Raw genomic sequence first — 21,276 nt, forward strand, 5'->3', positions numbered from 1 at the left:
TGGCTTATTATTATTATTATTATCAATATTAATATTATTATTATTCACACATCGAAGAATATTAGACCAATAAAACAAGCAGATGAGACGTAGGATTAAAATTACGAAAAGAACGAACGAAAGGAAGACATCAAATCACCAATAAATCACAGAAAAAATTTCATACCAAAAGTTTTTGTGGAAATCTTTTTCCTGCTAAATATTTTTTTAAATTAAATCTCCAGGAATAAATGATATAAATGTAAGGCATTTTTCATTCATGTTTTGAATTGAACTGAATATAGAATTTAGGCCAAAGGCCAAGCACTGGGACCTATGAGGTCATTCAGTGCTGAAATGGAAATTGCCAGTAAAATGTTTGAAAGGTTAACAGGAGGAAAACCTTGCTGTTACACTACATGAATCAACTGTTAAGAGAGGGTAGAAAGTAAAATGGAAGAAACAGAATATGAAAAGAGGTACAGTAAAAGGAGCGAAAGGGGGTTGCGGCTAGGGCGGAAGCTGTAAGTCCAACGGATTACGTATCAAACGTCGTAAAATCATTATTAGTTTTCATGTCATGGGATTGTTACTTTACGTAAGTCGTCTCGGTCTTAAGACCAGTCTAAAGTCCGTTGAGCGTGGTACTTATTATTGGTATGATAATTATTATTAGTATTTTCTATTCACAAACAATAGAAAATCAAGTTTGTAGTCGAATGGAAAATAGTAAAATGTCGCAAAATAAAAAGACTATGCGAGAGTGTGATGAAAGTCAATAATACCAAATTTTTTATGCATGACTGCTTTAGTAAACTGCTGTAAAACACGCAACCGCATTGCACATTCACACACAAACGCACACGAACATATATGTGTATATGAAACACACACACACATATATATTATATATCACGATAATCATATAAAAATAATGGCTAAATCCACGCATTCCCACCGCCACAAAAAATTCTACCGTCTGTCATCTTTGCGTCAAAGCCGGCCTGAATCCAGCCTCTTTCTATACAAGGCGGCGCCCAAGTTTGCATGATGAGAAGTTAAAGGGCACATGAGGCCTAGTATGGACCTCTGGATTCGTAGGAAGGACAGCCACTTGCGTGAGTGAGTGAGTGAATGAAAGTGACAGTGAGTGAATCAAGTTCAGCGATGGGTGAGAGGGAGAGTGGATAAGCTGAGTAACTGAGTGAGTGAGACGGGAAATTAGAATGACTGAGTGAGTAAAAGCGTGTGAGTAAAGAGTGACAGTGGGAGGGAATTAAAGAATAATAAGCTAGTTCAGATAAGCTGGATGAATCTGTGCGAATAATGAATTTTCCTTCATCAAAGCCGATAGCAATATTTGTGAACAATTAAATAAACAGGGAATTCAAGTTAGAGCACTAATAAGGAAAGCTGTAGTTTTTTGAAATTATAGACTACGTAAAAAACGAATCAAGCAAAAGAAAGTTCATCTTTGTCAAAACTCCCAAAGGTAGAGCAGATTTATAAATCAGCGACACGGAATCAAAATTTGATACAAGGTAATACAACTTGACTGATACTTAGATTTGACAAAAAAATAAATAAAATAAAAAAATAGAGCAAAATAGTACGAAAAATATAGGCGTCGGTAATAAGTTTAATACAACGAGGACCCGCGGTGAGGAGAGAGGCATTACTAGGAAGTTAGGAAACAAATTACCCCGGACAGGTTAGGAAGGAAAAATACTCGAAAGGTAAGGATATAAATAGGCAAAAAGAAAATATACTCGAGTTTCGACAAAATTATCCGAAAGGTATGACAGGAAATACTCGAAAGTTACAAAACAAATTACTCGAAAGGCAAGGAAGGTAATAGTCGAAAGTTAAAATACTCGAAAAGTAGGAAAAGAAATAGTCGAAAAGGAAATAATCGAAAGGTAAGGAAGGCAATAGTCGAAAATGAAACACTCGGAATTAAGAAAAAAAAATACTCGAAAAGTAGGAAAGTAAATAGTCGAAAAGGGAATACTTCAAAGTAAAAACACACACACACACAAAAAATACTCAAGTAGGCAAGGAAAGCCGACAAAGGAAATACTCGAAACTTACAAAAAGAAATTACTCGAAAAGTAGGAGAGAAAATAGTCGAATGTTATATAAATAAAAACAATGACTCTAAAAGGTGAGAAATTAAATACTCGAAAATAAAAAACAACTACTTATAGGTTGTTTGTTTGGTGTTTTTACGTTGCATGGAACCAGTGGTTATTCAGCAACGGGACCAACGGCTTTACGTGTCTTCCGAACCACGTCGAGAGTGAACTTCTATCACCAGAAATACACATCTCTCACTCCTCAATGGAATGGCCGAGAATCGAACTGGCGGCCAACGAGGTGGCACGCCAACACCATACCGACCACGCCACGGAGGCAGCGCCTCAGCGGCGTGGTATTAGCGTCCCACCTCGGTGGTCGCGAGTTCGATTCTCGGCCATTCCATTGAGGAGTGAGAGATGTGTATTTCTGGTGATAGAAGTTCACTCTCGACGTGTTTCGGAAGCCACGTAAAGCCGTTAGTCCCGTTGCTGAATAACCACTGGGTCCATGCAACGTAAAAGCACCATACAAACAAACAAACATACAAACGCCACTGAGGCGCTTCTAAGGTAAACCGGAAAATACTCGAAAGGACTATATGTGTTTAAATTTTCGGACCGTCTGGGTCCGAGCATAGCGAAAAGAGCCCGTCCTGGCTGCAGACAGTCACGCCAAAATCGCCTCTTACCTCGGTCTAGGGATATTAGACCGTGCATGAAGACGCACGGAATCGATAACCCGCAGTAAATTACCGACTTGTATACGTGACACCGAGCTCTCTGAGAGTTACGAGCCGAGGAATATTTCCATGTTTCTTGAGGTCAACAGCTCGTGATGTCATTAATGACTTGAAAGGTAAATTCGCGTAGTTTTATATTTACTAATCCTGAAAGTTTGGGATGGGATGGTCTGGTCGGTTTGATGATACCAACAGGAGATATAAGTACCTATTGGAACTTTTTTCTTATATATATATATATATATATAATATATATATATATATATATATATATATGTGTGTGTGTGTGTGTGTGATTTTATCTTACTAAATAATTATCTATTAATAGGCATATATATACGTATATATCCATTATAGCATATATATACGTATATATGCATTATATCTATCTATTTTTCTATCTATATATATATATATATATATATATATATATATATATATATATATATATATATATATATATATATATATATAAATTCTTGCATTATCATAACGCGGCCTTCATCCAATCAGTTCCAATATTTGTTTTCCTTATGAAGGTAAACAGCAATTAGGCTGCCATTATGCAATATTGCATACTTTACCCCTATGAATGATATTAACAATGAAGAAAAATATTAGTTTCATATCTATTTACTTATTGTTTCATTTCCTAGTTTCTTCAATGGATACCTATTTGATTTCATCAAATCTCACTTGATTCGTTGAGTCAGGCACGACATTTTTGTCCAAAATTAAAACCAATTCGTTTGGATTCGACAAGACAGAACGTGAAATATTCCAGTTACTTTAATTTAATTCAAAAGTTAAAACCAATTCGTCTGAATTCGACAAGACAGATCGTGAAATATTCCAGTTTGACTCTAATTTAATCCAAAATTGAAACCAATTAGTCAGGATTCGACAAGACAGAACGTGAAATATTCCAGTTACTCTAATTTAATCCAAAATTAAAACCAATTCGTCTGGATTCGACAAGACAGAAGGTGAAATATTCCAGTTAGTCTAATTTAATCCAAAATTAAAACCAATTAGTCTGGATTCGACAAGACAGAAGGTGAAATATTCCGTTACTCTAATTTAATCCAAATTTAAAACCAATTCGTCTGGATTCGACAAGGACAGATCGTGAAATATTCCAGTTACTCTAATTTAATCAAATTAAAACCAAATTAGTCTGGATTCGACAAGACAGAACGTGAAATATTCAGTTTTTACTCTAATTTAATAAAATCCAAAATTAAAACCAATTAGTCCGGATTCGACAAGACAGAAGGTTAAATATTCCAGATACTCGATTTAACATTAAAACCAATTCGTTCTGGATTCGACAAGACAGAACGTGAAATATTCCAGTTAGTCTAATTTTAATCCAAAATTGAAAACCAATTAGTCTGGATTCGAGAAGACAGAAGGTTAAATATTCCAATTAATCTAATTAAAATCAAAATTAAAATCAATTAGTCTGGATTCGACAAGACACAAGGTGAAATATTCGTTACTTTCATTTAATCCAAAATTAAAACCAATTAGTCTGGATTCGACAAGACAGAAGGTTAAATATTCCAGTTACTTTCATTTATTCCAAAATTAAAACCAATTAGTCTGGATTCGACAAAGAAACAGGGTGAAATATTCCAGTTACTCTAATTTAATCCAATAAAACCAATTCGTCTGGATTCGACACGACAGAAGGTGAAATATTCCAGTTACTTTCATTTAATCCAAAATTAAAACCAATTAGTCTGGATTCGACAAGACAGAACGTGAAATATTCCAGTTACTCTAATTTAATCCAAAATTAAAACCAATTAGTCTGGATTCGACAAGACAGAAGGTTAAATATTCCAGTTAATCTAATTTAATCCAAAATTAAAACCAATACGTCTGGATTCGACAAGACAGAAGGTGAAATATTCCAGTTACTCTAATTTAATCCAAAATTAAAACCAATTAGTCTGGATTCGACAAGACAGAAGGTGAAATATTCCAGTAACTTTCATTTAATCCAAAATTAAAAACCAATTCGTCTGGAGTCGACAAGACGATCGTGAAATATTCCAGTTAGTCTAATTTAATCCAAAATTAAAACCAATTCGTCTGGATTCGACAAGACACAAGGTGAATATTCCCAGTAACTTTCATTTAATCCAAAATTAAACCAATTCGTCTGGATTCGACAAGACACAAGGTGAAATATTCCAGTTACTCTAATTTAATCCAAAATTAAAACCAATTAGTCTGGATTCGACAAGACAGAAGGTGAAATATTCCAGTTACTTTCATTTAATCCAAAATTAAAACCAATTCGTCTGGATTCGACAAGACAGAAGGTGAAATATTCCAGTTAGTCTAATTTAATCCAAAATTAAAACCAATTAGTCTGGATTCGACAAGACACAAGGTGAAATATTCCAGTTACTTTCATTTAATCCAAAATTAAAACCAATTAGTCTGGATTCGACAAGACACAAGGTGAAATATTCCAGTTACTTTCATTTAATCCAAAATTAAAACCAATTCGTCTGGATTCGACAAGACAGAAGGTGAAATATTCCGTTAGTCTAATTTAATCCAAAATTAAAAACCAATTAGTATGGATTCGACAAGACATAAGGTGAAATATTCCAGTAACTTCATCTAATCAAAATTAAAACCAATTAGTCTGGATTCGACAAGACAGAAGGTGAAATATTCCAGTTAGTCTAATTTAATCTAAAATTAAAACCAATTAAACTGGATTCGACAAGACAATGTGAAATATTCCATTCTTTCATTTAATCCAAAATTTATTAAAAACCAAAATTCCAATTCGTCTGGATTCGATAAGGGGGAACGTGAATATTGTTACTCTAATTTAATCCAAAATTAAAACCAATTCGACTGGGTTCGATAAGAGAGGACTTGAAATATTAATGTTACACTAATTTAATCCAAAATTAAAACCAATTAGTCTGGCTTCGATAAGGTGGAACGTGAAATATTGTTACTCTAATTTAATCCTAAATTAAAACCAAATCGACTGGCTTCGACAAGAGAGAACTGAAATATTAATTTCACTCTAATTCAATTCAATCCAAATCAAAACCAATTAGTCTGGCTTCGATAAAACAGAACGTGGAATATTCCAGTTACTCTATTTTAATTCAGAATTAAAACCAATTAGTCTGGCTTCGACAAGACAGAACGTGAAATATTAATGTCACTCTAATTTAATGGAAAAATTAAAATCAATTAGTCTGGATTCGTTAAGCCAAAACGATAAGTTTTCCGGCGCTAACCCAAAGGTATAGGGGGTCACTGAGTACATGTTGAATTTTACATTGCATAACTAGACGATAACTGTGTCGTCTGATAGCTTTCGTTTCTTGTCGCACGACGATAATACAGTTAAACAGATATATGGTAAGTATGCATGGAATATAATAGAATACAGAATTAAGGCCAAAGCCAAGTGCTGAGACCTATAAGGTCATTCAGCGTTGAAACGGAAACTGACGGTAATTTGGGAGAAAAACCTCGCAGTTGGTAATGATTCAATAGTTAGAAGGTGGAAATTAAAACGAAAGAAGAGACTATGAATGGAGGTACAATAAAGGGAATGAAAGGGGCTGCAGCAAGGGACTGAAGGGAAGCAGATGGAACCTTATGTAATACCTACAGTGCATGGGATGAGGGGCACGTAGGCACTACTCCGCCTCCCCCGTTGGTAAGCGTGCATGTGGAATATTTAACGAGTATACGTTTCATTTTATGTGTTCTGTCTCTCACCTCCTTAATTACACACACACACACACACATATATATATATATATATATATATATATATATATATATATATATATTTATTATGTATACTCAAACAACGTTCAAACTCAAGAATGACTCACTTCCGACCGAGGTTTCGTTCCAGTCTAAATATACATTTCTTGGAGGGAGTTGCCGGTCGATACAATCAGCAGTTTCTCTCGTATTATCCTTGAAAATAACGAATGCTTTCGTAACGGACGAACGTCAGGCCACAAACTCTAGCCCGTAAAGGCCACGTTTTTATTATTTCTCATCCGGTTTTATGGCAGTTTCATTGCAAGTTGATTATGTTAATTTCGAGTGTTTCGTTAGTCAGGAAAGGTCTGGTTCGAAGAAGAAATATTTCAACATGCATTTACGAGCTGGCGATCCAGATTTTCAAACCGGCAGTTTGGCGCATTTTAGGCCGACTAAAGCCTCTATTCATGAACATAATTCAATACAGCTATAAAATGATACACATGATTATAAAGAAATCATAAACGTGTATTTAAAATTACATAATGTGCGGAATTAAATCATAGACAATGATGCTCTGAAAATCAAGTGCATTGGCGAGGAGGTAGTCTGATCCTCCTCCCCTGATATGTGATGGATTTCTGGTGGGCGTGGGTGGAGGCATGCGGGCAAATGGGGGCGGGGCTTGGCTTCGCTGGGTGGGCGTAACCTCTACTGGTGCTGTGAGTGTCAGCTCTGAGTGCGCTCGTGGTGGGTGGGCGTGAATTCTCAGGTGCACCCATCGGGCGTGGGTTTAAATCTGGAAAATCTCTATGTTCAAATCAGTGCTGGAAAAAAAAAAGACAAAATAGTCAATTGTGAGGTAGAAACAAAGGTAAAATAATCACTGGCCTTTGACAAACATATAAGGCTAAAGTCTCTCAGAATGAAAGTTACTTTATAATTCATTGAAATCAACTTGAATAATCTTAACTGACTGCAATTAAATTCAAATATTTTTAATTTACTGTAGACAATTTCAGAAGCTCGTAACCTTGCATGTCTGTTTCAGGAGGACGGGAAGGCGGTTCCAGGCAATTCCTTAGTGACAAGTCACGAATAGCAAATGAAGATATTCCCACAAAATATGACATCTTTAAGCTATGACCCACGAAATGTCATAATAGACTGACAAATCTATCAGGGCTGACAAAATGGCAACATCCCCTGAAATCAGCGTAAAAGACGCTTCTGACAAACCACACGAATATGCCACAGCAAATGAAGAAACACTTACGACTTGGAGACGCAGGGTTCACCGTCGGCAGTGTGCGGCGGTGGTAGCAAGTAAGGTTACCTGAACACGTCAGAAGGTCGCAAGTTACTGAGAAATAGAAGCTGATTGAGTCTGAGATCGTCTCGAGGGAAGACTTTTCGTACGCCGGTAAGGTAAGGTGAATCGTGCGGCCGCCAGGCGTCTATACTGCCACACCTATTTCAATTTTTCTTATTCATAAACGTGAATAATTTTGATTCCTGGGTTTTAGACGATGATTTATAGCTTGCCTTCAGTATACTTGTGAAATCTGACTTTCTGTTAACTCGCATTCATTAATTAAGTCAGTGCCTGTTTAATCTATGAATTTGTAAATGATACACAGCTTCACTGCACTAGACTTATGAAACTTGATTGATGAATTACTTGTAACACATAGGTACATTATATTCGATGCTTACAGCTTTACTTCACAAGAATTATGAAATCAGTGTTCGCGCAAACAATATTCATGCGAACACAAAGCCTTTAGCGATTCGTCGGGAAACTAGACTCAAGTCTCGGTGATTGATTGGTTGATATATGAAAGTTTGGTTTGACACAGGAACTGTTTGTTGTTTCAGTGCCGCGATAAAAAATGTTTACGAGATAAAACGGATAAGGTCTTTAATAAGAGTCCTCTGATAGAGAAAAATGTTAAATATAAGAAAAAGTAATAGTTTTTAAAAGGTCCATGACCTTGTCAACATCAACGTCATCTTTTAAAACCTCTCCAAGGGAACGTGTTGCCTTCTTTGATCTTCATATTGGAGACAGTCCATTAATAAATGCTCCAAAGGAAGTGATAAGGAAAATCACACACTAGTGGTCTGATACCCTACAAGACGGGTTAAATGAGTATGATCTATCTATCCTCAGTCTTCCTAGCCTAGACTGATAAATAAGTTGACAATCTTCAAACCAGTCCCAGGTGGCTGTTGTGTCCTGTGTACTATACATGCACCCGTGAGATATTTGCCTCATACATATTTACTCACGTGCAGTGTGTACTCATAAGATTATCTATAATCCCACTGATTCGGTGACTTCTGTTGCTGTCCTACGAAGCCTTATAACTTTGAGGAAAAAACTAATTCTCTTCTCATGAGATATGACGTTACGATCAGTACAACTGTTAGTTATTACTGCTACTGACAGCTGAGCAAACATCTATGAAAAAAATCCAAAAGACCATTCAAACACTCAACAGAATAAAGGACGGAGCCTGTTACTAAGCATACCCGCAATTACACCATAGTCTCGCGTACTCATTACACAACCCAAGAATTCTATCTGTAACAATCACAGACTCTTCAGAGCACGTTTATCCACGTCGCTTTGGTGATTGAGAACAAGCAAACCATAACGAGATTTCCTTCAGTCATATCACTGTGTACTGGGATCGTTCATTACACATAACTACGGCCAGTAACGCAAAACGTTGCATACAAGTTTCGTTGTTTGCGAAAAACTCAGGCTTAAGTGCTTATGTCACGTATACGTATATGCAGGGCTCGTTCATTACGAATAAGTTTGTAGCCGCAAATTTTATGTAAATTGGCTTCGTTCATTATGAATAATTCAGGTCTGTGAGCGCATATCAAGTGTATACAGGGATCGTTCTTCGCAAACGAACGCAAGAGGCGCCATATTGTAAACAACAGAAGGTAAAAGGAAAGATATTCAATTACGTCACGGATAGGGATGAAAGGTTGCATTCACCTCTCTCTCCCTCTCTCTTTCCCCAACCATTCCTCTCTCCGCCCCTCTCTCTCTCTCTCTCTCCCCAACCATCTCTCTCTCTCTCTCTCTCTCTCTCTCTCTCTCTCTGTGAAAGCTCCTTACGGTATTGAGCAATAGGTCTAGCCGCAAACGCCTGCCATAACTACTGCTCAAGCGCTATCCTGGGGTGTTTGTAAATGGCCTTGCAGAAAGTAGAGCAAAACGTTATGTAACACGTCTCAATGGCTCTCTCTCTCTCTCTCTCTCTCTCTCTCTCTCTCTCGTCTCGGCTGTTCACCGAACGAAATGTGTAATTATTTGAAACTAAGGCCCTTCTTCCAAATCATCAGAGCATCCTCTCGAAGTTTGTGCGCATGCGTGCGTGCGGGAAAGGAAGAGAGGTGGAGATGGGCAAATAATTTTCGCAATCATTGTAAGAGTTTTGAGTCTTCAGACTTATTTTTCTCTCTATCTACGTTGTAAACTGCTACTCTAGAACCGGCTTGAGACAAACACCGTTGGAAAGTTTTGTTTATGAATTACAAAGAGATGTACGGGAACATTTACAGACCACGTTCTTACTTAGTTGCATTATATTGTTACTTGGAAACGTGCGCAATCGCCTGTGAAGGCACCGATACCAACCCAGTTATTTAAAATAGAAAATGTAAAAAGTTCATTTCCTCATGAGATGCTAAGAAGTTAGAAAGCCAATTGTAAGTTCGGTGAACAAGGGTTATGGCAGTATTTGATTTATGTCCAGTAAAGGTGGACTTCCTTACACAGACACAATATTTCCGAATGATTTTCTCTGCCGATAAATCAAGGAAAGATAAACACTATTCCACTATTTTAGTGTTAGTTAATAAAGTACTTATGAAAGTTATGATATATTACTTTTTAAAGACAAAAAATGGGTCTTCTGCTTGACGTTTATAGACTAATGAATTCATGAGGCAGCCAGACAAACATTTTTATCAACGGACCCTATACGGGCTGCTCTGTGAGCAAGAGCCCGTGCTGGCATAAGGCCAACTTAATCTCAAACAACAACATCCACGGAAGCTTATAACCATGTTAGAGAGAGAGAGAGAGAGCGAGAGAGAGAGAGAGAGAGAGAGAGAGAGAGATGTTCAGACAATCATTTTTATCAATGGAAGGTCATAACCATGAGAGAGAGAGAGAGAGAGAGAGAGAGAGAGAGAGAGAGAGAGAGAGAATTTACTGAATAACTCTTTTCTGTATATTTGCGCAATTTGTTTATTTGCTTGTGGATTTGTCCGTTTCTTTTGGTTGTCTACCTTAGGCAGTGATATTAAAAAAATATGCGTTAATTATAACGAAAATCTTGACAAAGATGGGTCTCTTACAGCTAAAAATCTATTACAATTTGGGAGAGATATGAATGTAACTTTTGGGAAGACGAGACAATTCGAAAGACAGGATTCCTCAACCTTGGGGGTCGTTGGCTGAATCCAATAATTCTCCAGTTTTGAGCAATCTCAAGATATATCTCCGAGGAGGAGCTATGTTAAATGGATCAGGAACACAAGGGAAGGTAGAGAATTCTGCTTTCTAGAAGTGCCTGTTAGTTAATAATTTAAGCTCGATTTCCTTTCAGAAGTTTCAGACACGCCATTGTGACTCACAAAAGCAATGTTTTCTTAGGTTCTTCGATAAAGTACCTACGATTTTAGACAAAATATTAAGCCTCGGAAACAGTTTTTGGTTGCTTCTACACCGTTTATGAGTCAGCCACTCTTGTGTTCACCTACGCAGAGTTTCCGTTCTCAGCCAAGTCACGTATGGCCTCAGGGAAGCTAGATACGTAACGCAAAGAATCAGACATAACACTGACACAGACACAGCGCTCAGCCTTAGACATAACTGTCTCAAGACGTAACTGTCACAGACACAGCACTTAGTCTTCGACATAACACTGTCGCAGACATAGCACCCAGTCTCAAACGTAGCACTCAGTCTTAGACAACGCTGTCTCAGACACAGCATTCAGTCTCAGATGTAGCACTCAGTCTTAGACACGCAACTTACAGCCTCAGGCACACCAAGTCTTGATGCCTGACAGCTTAAGGTTTTAAGAAAATCAAAATTGTCAATCGTGAGTTATGCTTATGATGACTAAAAGTTGGATTAGACAAAGCGGGCCTTATGCCAGCACAGGCTCTTGCTTCAACGGCTCGTAAGAGAGGCAGGCGTTACAGGGATTCAGAAGCTTAATATGGATCTCTGGACTCGGACCTACTCACTCAGACGAATCTAAGGCAGAAGATAAAAACCATAATTTTTTATTCATTATGTTTTTTTTTCCAGAAATAACACCTCGATAAAAAACGGTAAATAAGAAAGATGACACATCACAGAAGACATGGATAAAAGAAGAGAGAGAGAGAGAGAGAGAGAGAGAGAGAGAGAGAGAGAGGAGAGAGAGAGAGCGAGAGAGAGAGAGAGAGAGAGAGAGAGAGAGAGAGAGAGAGAGAGAGAGAGGCGAAAACTGTAAAATAAGACCCAGAAATGTTAATGTTCTTCCTAAAATGGTCTCATTCGGTCCCATTAGAAACATTTTTGACTTGCAACGTTCTCTCTAATCTATATCATTATCTGTAAAATGGACTTTATAATGTGTGTCGAAAGACTGAAAGATTGCGAAGCTGAAACGTAAATTCCGGATTTACAAACTCTTATGAATTTAAAAACAAAATCCTTATTAGCCATTTTTTCATTAATGGTAACAATCACCTTATTTTCATATCTATTCCATTTTTTATTTATACCTCTGCTGAATTTTAGATTAACTTTGTATGTATTAACCAAAGGAAATTGCTAATTTGTATTACGAATTAAAAACATTCATACACGTTTGTGGATTTCAGAGTAAGAATAAATAATTTTCTTAGATGAATAAGTACGTAGTGAGAATATGAATAAGAACGAAGAATAATCCCTAGAACTTTATTCATCATATTCTCACTTTGTACGTATTCTTCCAAGAATGTTACTCATTTGCATTTATGAATCAAGACTATTCACTCATCATTATTCTCCATATTCTTACCATACAACTCACGACGCAATGTTACTACGACTACAAGGCCGCGCGCGAATGTCAGTCATCTCGAAAATAAACAGTCCCATCTTGGCCCTCTGGTGATCTGTCAAGAACTGTGCGTCAATGACAGTCATTACTTTTCAATGACCGAAGATGATAACAGTCATGCGACGTGTAATTCGTCCCATGGGCCGCTGGCTAAGTATACGTGAAACTTAGGCTTATGGTCGTCATTGAAGACGTTATTATCTCTATTATCTCTGATGCACACGCATCTCTATGGGAGAGGCCTGACGGAAAGTATACGAAGAAGAATAATTGGTGAGGAGAAGGTAAGGAAGAAACGAATGGGGAAATATATAAATAAATGGGGAAATATATAAATTATTTGCTATGTAAGGAGATGAGAGGGGTGCGATAAGTAAGTAAATATATTGTTAAAATGATACACTGTAAACATAAGAAAGGCCAAGCACTGGGACCTATGGGGTCATTCAGCGCTGAAATGGAAATTGACAGTAAAAGGTTTGAAAAGTGTAACAGGAGGAGAACCTCAAAGCAGTTGCACTATGAATCAAGTGTTAGGAGAGGGTGGAAAGTAAGATGAAGAAGGAGTATATGAAAGGAGGTACAGTAAAAGGAACGTGGACTGAATTAAATACACAAATAAAGATATATATAAGGCAAATTGAAAACAGGAAAGAAACAAAGTGACATTGATAGATTAATGATAAACTGGAAGGTATAGAATAAAAATCATCAAAGAGCATAAAGAATAAAGAAAACAGTTGTTCCGAGTTTGAAGGTCTTCACCAGGCGCCTTAACACTAAACTTCACCGCAACTTTTGGGAAAAGGTCCTCGATGGCATATAGCCTGTTCAAGAAAATCGCTAAATTATTGCCTGTTATACAAATGAGCGACTTGACTTTCATTTTATTCCAACATTATTCTTCGTCCGTTTCCTTTTGAATCTAAAAATTTATTCCCCTTGCTGTTACTTCTACTTTTTGCAATGGAAATTTGGTAGTGCCTTCATGACTGTAGCGCAATACTCTTACCCACTGAATATGTTAATCTGGTTTAGAAAAGAATTTTTGAGTCATGTTTCATCGCATAGTTTATCTGTAACCGCTTTGGGCACTGCGTCTTCGTTTTCCCTTTCTACTCCCTATGCTAAGACTTCAGTTCCTCAGTGGACGAGTGGGTTTCATGCTCGCCTATCAATATGGTAGCCAGAGTTCGCTCCCCGCTGCTGCCGGTGCGGAACCGATGAAATTTACTTTTGGTGGTTAGAAGTTCATTTCTCGCCATAGTGTGGTTCGGATCCCACAATAAGCTGTAGGTCCCGTTGCTAAGTAACAAATTGGTTCCTAGCCACGTAAAAAAAAAAAAAAATCTAATCCAACGGGCCAACCCTATAGGAGGGCTGTTGATCAGCTGAGTGGTCTGGTTAAACTAAGATATGCTTGACTTTTTCGCCGTTTGTCTGTCTGTCTGTCAGTCTTTTCCTTCCCTCTTTCTCTCTCTCTTTTTTACGGTTTATTAAATAGGTTTGAGAATAACTCGAATTCCAGTCAACAAATCCAGACGTCAAAATTGAGGTATTGGAGCACCTGGAATAATTCCGCCAAGGTATCTCAGACCTAATTTCCTTCCTGCGACCTTATTTCATGGTGATATCTATTCCACGTCAAACCGTCAAGGTCGTCTTTGTGCCCTTGCAATTGATTCACACTCAACAAGTTTTTTTTTATTATTACTATTATTTTGCCGTACGTCAATTTTGTGGTATTTTTCTTATCTATTATCTTTTTATCTCATATTTTCACATGTGGACATTCTGTTCCGTAGGATATTATATCTTTGCCAATAAGTGACATTGTCTCTTCATTCCTTCTGAATAATAATAATAATAATAATAATAATAATAATAATAAAATTAATAATAATAATAAGGAGAGAGAGAGAGAGAGAGAGAGAAGAGAGAGAGCGAGAGAGAAGAGAGAGAGAGAGAGAGAGAAATCGTTAATGACTTTGATGACTATGGCAATCATAGTTTATCTGTAAAATTCAAATTTATACACCAATTTTGACGCTGTATTTGATCATGACCTCTATATGCGCTCTACTAGCCTGTTTACGTAGCACAAAAAAACCGCTCTTCAGAAAATAGAGAAGAATCTCTACAAGTGTACCGCTGCTGAAGTTGCCATTACTTTTAATAAAGGGTCTGCTTCCTAAGTATAATAATAATAATAATAATAATAATAATAATAATAATAATAATAATAATAATAATAGTTCGTTGCCCTATCTTTGGTGTGATGGAGGGTATATTAACTGCGGGTTTGCGGACAGGCAAATGTGGGTCATCTGGACCATCTTTATTCGGTCAAAAATGGCAAGACTGATAAATAAATCACATTATATTTTATATGACAGAAGAGACGCAAATAATATATATATATACATGTAGAAGCTACTGGTCCCTTTTTCACCTGATACATATGAAATTTGTAATAGCCACAATGCCCTCTTAACTTCTTTAATTTTTTGCTCTTTTTTTGGATACGCTTGTCACTACAAAGACTGAAGATCCAAGTTCAAAGAAATATGAAGAAGAAATTTCTTCTTCAAATTTCTTTGAACTTGGATCTTCAGGCTTTGTAGCGACAAGCGTATCCAAAAAAAAAGAGCAAAGAATTCAAGAAGTTAAGAGGGTATTGTGGCTATTACAATTTCATATATGTATATATATATATATATATATATATATATATATATATATACACGTAGCCTATATATGTGTGTGTAAGTGTGTATTTATACATATGAACCATGACAAATCATCTCATTAAAACTATACTTAACATGCAGGAAAAGTATAGAATCTCTAAAGACTTAAGCTCTACAATTTCTATTTCTTAAAGTTCTAATTTACTTTGCGCCGATGTCATTTAAAGGTGACCTTATGCCAGCACGGCTCATGGTCTGGTGCCTGACCCCCAGTAACTTGGAAAGAACCACGTCGGTAAAAAAAAAAAATCCTATCTCGTCGAGCAAACCTGAAAATCTTCCGATTCCTTCTGGAACCTCCCATCATAATCCCACTCACCGCAATATGCAAGAGCTTTTATAAACCCGACCGAAGAAGCATATGCGACAGCCATTAGGAGCATTAGAAAGCCTCATTACGTACGAAACTGAAACCTCTCCGCACTCTCGCAGGTGTCGATAATTGTCTCGGATTCTCTGGGGCCCACCTGGCGTACCGCGAGGGGACATTCTCTCCCCTTCGCCGTCTGGCTGACTACCGGGCTGGCTGGCTAACTCGCCCGGTTACGTCATCGGGAGCCCTCTGTCGCCGGTGGCGGCTTATAGTGAACGGGCGTCTCTTTCGTGTCGTTAAGAAGAGGCAGGCGGTCAAGCCGGAGAAAGTGGTCTAATTTGAGGATTACGCGGTCCTCTTTATTCTCGCGATTTGCATGATTGGATGGTCTGCAGCGAGAGATTGTGTTATCGTTTCGAAATATGTGGAAAATAGCGATCATCTGGTGTTCTTAGACCAGGTGGTAGAACGTCTATGTTCGTAGAAGAAAACAAGAGAAAACATGCAATATAAATATACAATATAAAACTACAATATAAAATGTGAAAGTGATGAAAATTCTAAATAAACACGGATTAAGACAAATGATTAACTGTTAAACAAATAAATAACGGACCACAGGCTTCATACACAATTTCCCAAAAAGTGAACAACTGTAATTTGCATAGCTAACACATCCGGGTAAAAAAAAAAAAAATGGAATTTATTTTTACCGTTGTTTAAGTCTCGGTGGGTCCTGCAGAGACCACAGGTCCACTCTAGACCTCATAAGCTATATCTTACCAAGCTTAACATCTCGTATTTAAGCCAAGAACCTGTGCTGGCATAAGGCCAGCATTTTTAATTTTATTTGTTTGATTAGTTAATTAAATTGTTAATCTATCTGCTTTTCTAATAACTGATACCCTCTTACTGTAGTTTTTAATACCTCCTGGTACTTCTTTCTTTGAGCCAAGAGCCTGTGCTGGCATGGAGCTACTTTTTTCTTGTATTTATTCATTTATCAGTTTGTTAATATTTATCTGCTTTTTCTGATAACTGATACCCTCTTTCTGCCAAGAACTGAGCTGGCATAAGGCTGGCTTTTATATTTTTTATTTATTTATTTGATAATTTATCTGTCTTTCTAATAACTGATCTCCTCTCAGTGTATTTTTCATTACTTTCTGTTATTACTTCTTTCGAATGAACTCCATAGTTCACGGAAGCTTGAATTTCAAGTCAGTGGCCCCTATGTGGGTTTTCCATATTAATAGGGCTCATCTTCTGCATAATAATAATAATAATAATAATAATAATAATAATAATAATAATAATAATAATAATAATAATAATCACCATCTGATGTTCATGGACGACATCAAGCTGTATGGTAAGAGCATCAAGGAATAGATACCATAATCCAGACTGTAAGGATTGTATCTGGGGACATCAGGATGGAGTTTGGAATAGAAAAATGCGCCTTAATCAACGTACAAAAAGGCAAAGCCAAAGTAACGAGAACTGAAGGGATAGAAAGCTACCAGATGGGAGCAACATCAACACATAGATGAGACAGGATACAAAATACCTGGGAATAATGGAAGGAGGGATATAAAACACCAAGAGATGAAGGACACGATCAGGAAAGAATATATGCAGAGACTCAAGGCGATACTCAAGTCAAAACTCAATGCTGGAAATATATAAAAAGCCATAAACACATGCAGTGCCAGTTAATCAGATACAGCGCAGGAAAAGTGGAATGGACGAAGGCAGAACTTCGCACCATAGATCAGAAAACCAGGAAACATATGACAATACACAAAGCACTACACCCAAGAGCAAATATGGACAGACTATACATAACACGAAAGGAAGGAGGGAGAGGACTACTAAGTATAGAGGACTGCGTCAACATCGAAAACAGAGCACTGGGGCAATATCTGAAAACCAGTGAAGACGAGTGGGCTAACAGGTGCATGGGAAGAAGGACTAATAAAAGTAGACGAAGACCCAGAAATATACAGAGCGGAGAGAAGACAGACAGAACAGAGGACTGCACAACAAACCAATGCACGGACAATACATGAGACAGACTAAAGAAACTAGCCAGCGATGACAATTGCAATGGCTTACAGAGGGGAGAGCTAAAGAAGGAAACTGAAGGAATGATAACAGCGGCACAAGATCAGGCCCTAAGAACCAGATATGTTCAAAGAACGATGACGGAAATAACATCTCTCCCATATGTAGGAAGTGCAATAAAAATACGAAAAATTAAACCATAACCACATAGCAAGTGAATGCCCGGCACTTGCACAGAACCAGTACTAAAAGAGGCATGATTCAGTGGCAAAAGCCCTCCACTGGAGCCTGTGCAAGAAACATCAGCTACCTTGCAGTAATAAGTGGTACGAGCACCAACCTGAAGGAGTGATAGAAAACGATCAGGCAAAGATCCTCTGGGACTATGGTATCAGAACGGATAGGGTGATACGTGCCAAACAGACCAGACGTGACGTTGATTGACAAAGTCAAGAAGAAAGTATCACTCATTGATGTCGCAATACCATGGGACACCAGAGTTGAAGAGAAAAGAGAGGGAAAAAATGGATAAGTATCAAGATCTGAAAATAGAAAATAAGAAGGATATGGGATATGCCAGTGGAAATCGTACCCATAATCATAGGAGCACTAGGCACGATCCCAAGATCCCTGAAAAGGAATCTAGAAAAACTAGAGGCTGAAGTAGCTCCAGGACTTATGCAGAAGAGTGTGATCTAGAAACGGCACACATAGTAAGAAAAGTGATGGACTCCTAGAGGAGCAGGATGCAACCCGGAACCCCACACTATAAATACCACCCAGTCGAATTGGAGGACTGTGATAGAGCAAAAAAAAAAAAAAAAAAAAAAAAAAAAAATAATAATAATAATAATAATAACTGATCTATACAAACCACCCTTATCAAGAAAGGCCGTGCTCATGTCTTGCTTATTTCCTATGGCCCTGAAATTAAGCTTTTACATTTATTATAGGGTACTTTCTTCTACCTTTCTAAGGCATCTTTGAGAAATATCTGAAGGTTTGAGACAATATTTATGAAAAATGACCAAGAATTTTACTTCATGCAGGACAAATAGCGAATATTTTCATTTACGGACAATCTTTCATCAACGTATATTACCATAATAATAATAATAATAGAGTAACAAATCCACAGTTTCGTATATGTTACATATACATAGCTTCTCCATTTCAAGACTCATGCTACTATGAGCACTTTTTTTATAATAATAATAATAAAATAATAATAATAATAATAATAATAATAATAATAATAATAATAATTAGGAAAAACTCTCTATCACGAGAGTTCATAAAATGTTCTATGAGGTCTACAATTGTACGTAATTGTAAAAAGTTCGTTTAAACTTTATAAAGAAAACTTTACACACGCTTCCGAACCTTTCTCTGGGTTCATCTTCAGTCCCAGAGAAGGTTCCGAAAACTTATGTATAGTTAGTATAAAGTTTTACAAGAACTTATACAATGATATTACTATGGACCCTTTAGAGAACAACAACAACAACAACAATAATAATAATAATAATAATAATAATAATAAAATAATAATAATAATAATAATGATAATAATAATAATAATAATAATAATAGTGATATAGTAAAGTATCATGCGTTTTCTTTTTGTTTTATCTTCATGGCTTCCTAACCCATTCATTCTGATAGAAACCATTCCAAAATTTATCGTCTTTTATGCTACTTATCAAGAGTCAATTCACTATTTTGCAGAAAGAGGAGATCAGGTTCTTGACTTAGAGTAGGAAGTAGCACGAGGAGATAAAGGAAGTACAGAAAGAGAAGACCAGTTATTAGTTATTAGAAAAAACTGAAAAATTACCAAATAAATAAATAATTACATGAATAAAATAGAAAAAGGCAGCCATTTTCCACCAGAGCTTCTTCTTCTTCTTCTTCTTCTTCTTCTTCTTCTTCTTCTTCTTCTTCTTCTACATTATTATCATTATTTTGTTTTAAGGAGTCCACAATAATAAACCAATTTTTTTTAAGAGTTCTCGTATAATTTAAAAACACTTTACAAAGCTTTCGAACCCTTCCCTGGGTTCATCTTCAGTCCAAAATAATATGATGATAATAATAATAATAATAATAATAATGATAATAATAATAATAATAATAATAATAATATATTATTATTATTATTATTATTATTATTATTATTATTATTATTATTATTATTATTATTATTATTTAAATGGTGATCCCTATTCATATGGAACAAATTACCAAATAAATAAAAAGTTAAATAATAAATAAATAATAATAATTATAATAATAATAATAATTAGGAAAAACTCTCTATCGCTAGAGTTCATAAAATTTTCTAACGGTTCCACAATGATTTAATTGTAAAAAGTTCGTGAAAAACTTTACAAAACATTCAGGAGCCACTGACTTGAAATTCAAGCTTCCAAAGAATAGGTATTCATTAGAAAGAAGAGGAAGTAGTGGGAAATACAGAGAGGAGAGATCTCACTAATCAAAAAAGAAAAATGAATAAATACACAAAAAATATATTAAGATATAATGAGAATATTATTAGGCTTTCACTAAAAGAAATAATTAATGAACTAGTGGATTTGCCAAAGTTCAACTGGTGATGTCTATAAAAGGTAAAGAATTAAACGTTCGTGGATGAGAAGCACGGGGGGGAAAAGCCGCTTTTAACGTATGACGTCATCGCTTTAACGAGCACCGTTACCCGTTTTAAAACAAATGACAGCTTCCATTCAACAAATTATACGTCGCTGTAACAAAGGTAAATTCCATTATAACGAAGCATCATCACCAGCGCAGTTAATGATATCACGAGAACAAAAAGACTTCGCAAAGGACAGGATGACAAACACAAATATTCTATTGAATATTATACTAATAACAGAGTCACTGTCAATATTATATATATATATATATATATATATATAGTATATATATATATATATATATATATATATATATATATATATATATGCAGAAGCCAGGTACTATGTCGTACCCTTAAGTAAATGGGGATACAATCCACAATGAAGTAAAATCCTCTTGTAGTTTAAAATATATATTTCTTGTACAGGATTAAAGCTTTCGACCATCAACTGTTGATGGTCGAAAGCTTTAATCCTGTACAAGAAATTTTAAACTACAAGAGGATTTTACTTCATTGTGGATTGTATCCCCATATATATGTATGTAGGTATGTATGTATATGTATGTATGTATACATATAAATATATGTATAGCATATAAATATATATATATATATATATATATATATATATATATATATAGATTATAATATATATATATATATATATATATATATATATATATATATATATATATACACAGTATAAATCACTAACGCCTTAACAAAAATTTTCATTTCTTTGTCGTAAACCAAAAGATTTACTCGGACTATTTGAAATAAAAACAATC

Source organism: Macrobrachium nipponense, chromosome 30, assembly GCF_015104395.2.
Source record: "Macrobrachium nipponense isolate FS-2020 chromosome 30, ASM1510439v2, whole genome shotgun sequence".
Lineage (NCBI taxonomy): Eukaryota > Metazoa > Arthropoda > Malacostraca > Decapoda > Palaemonidae > Macrobrachium > Macrobrachium nipponense.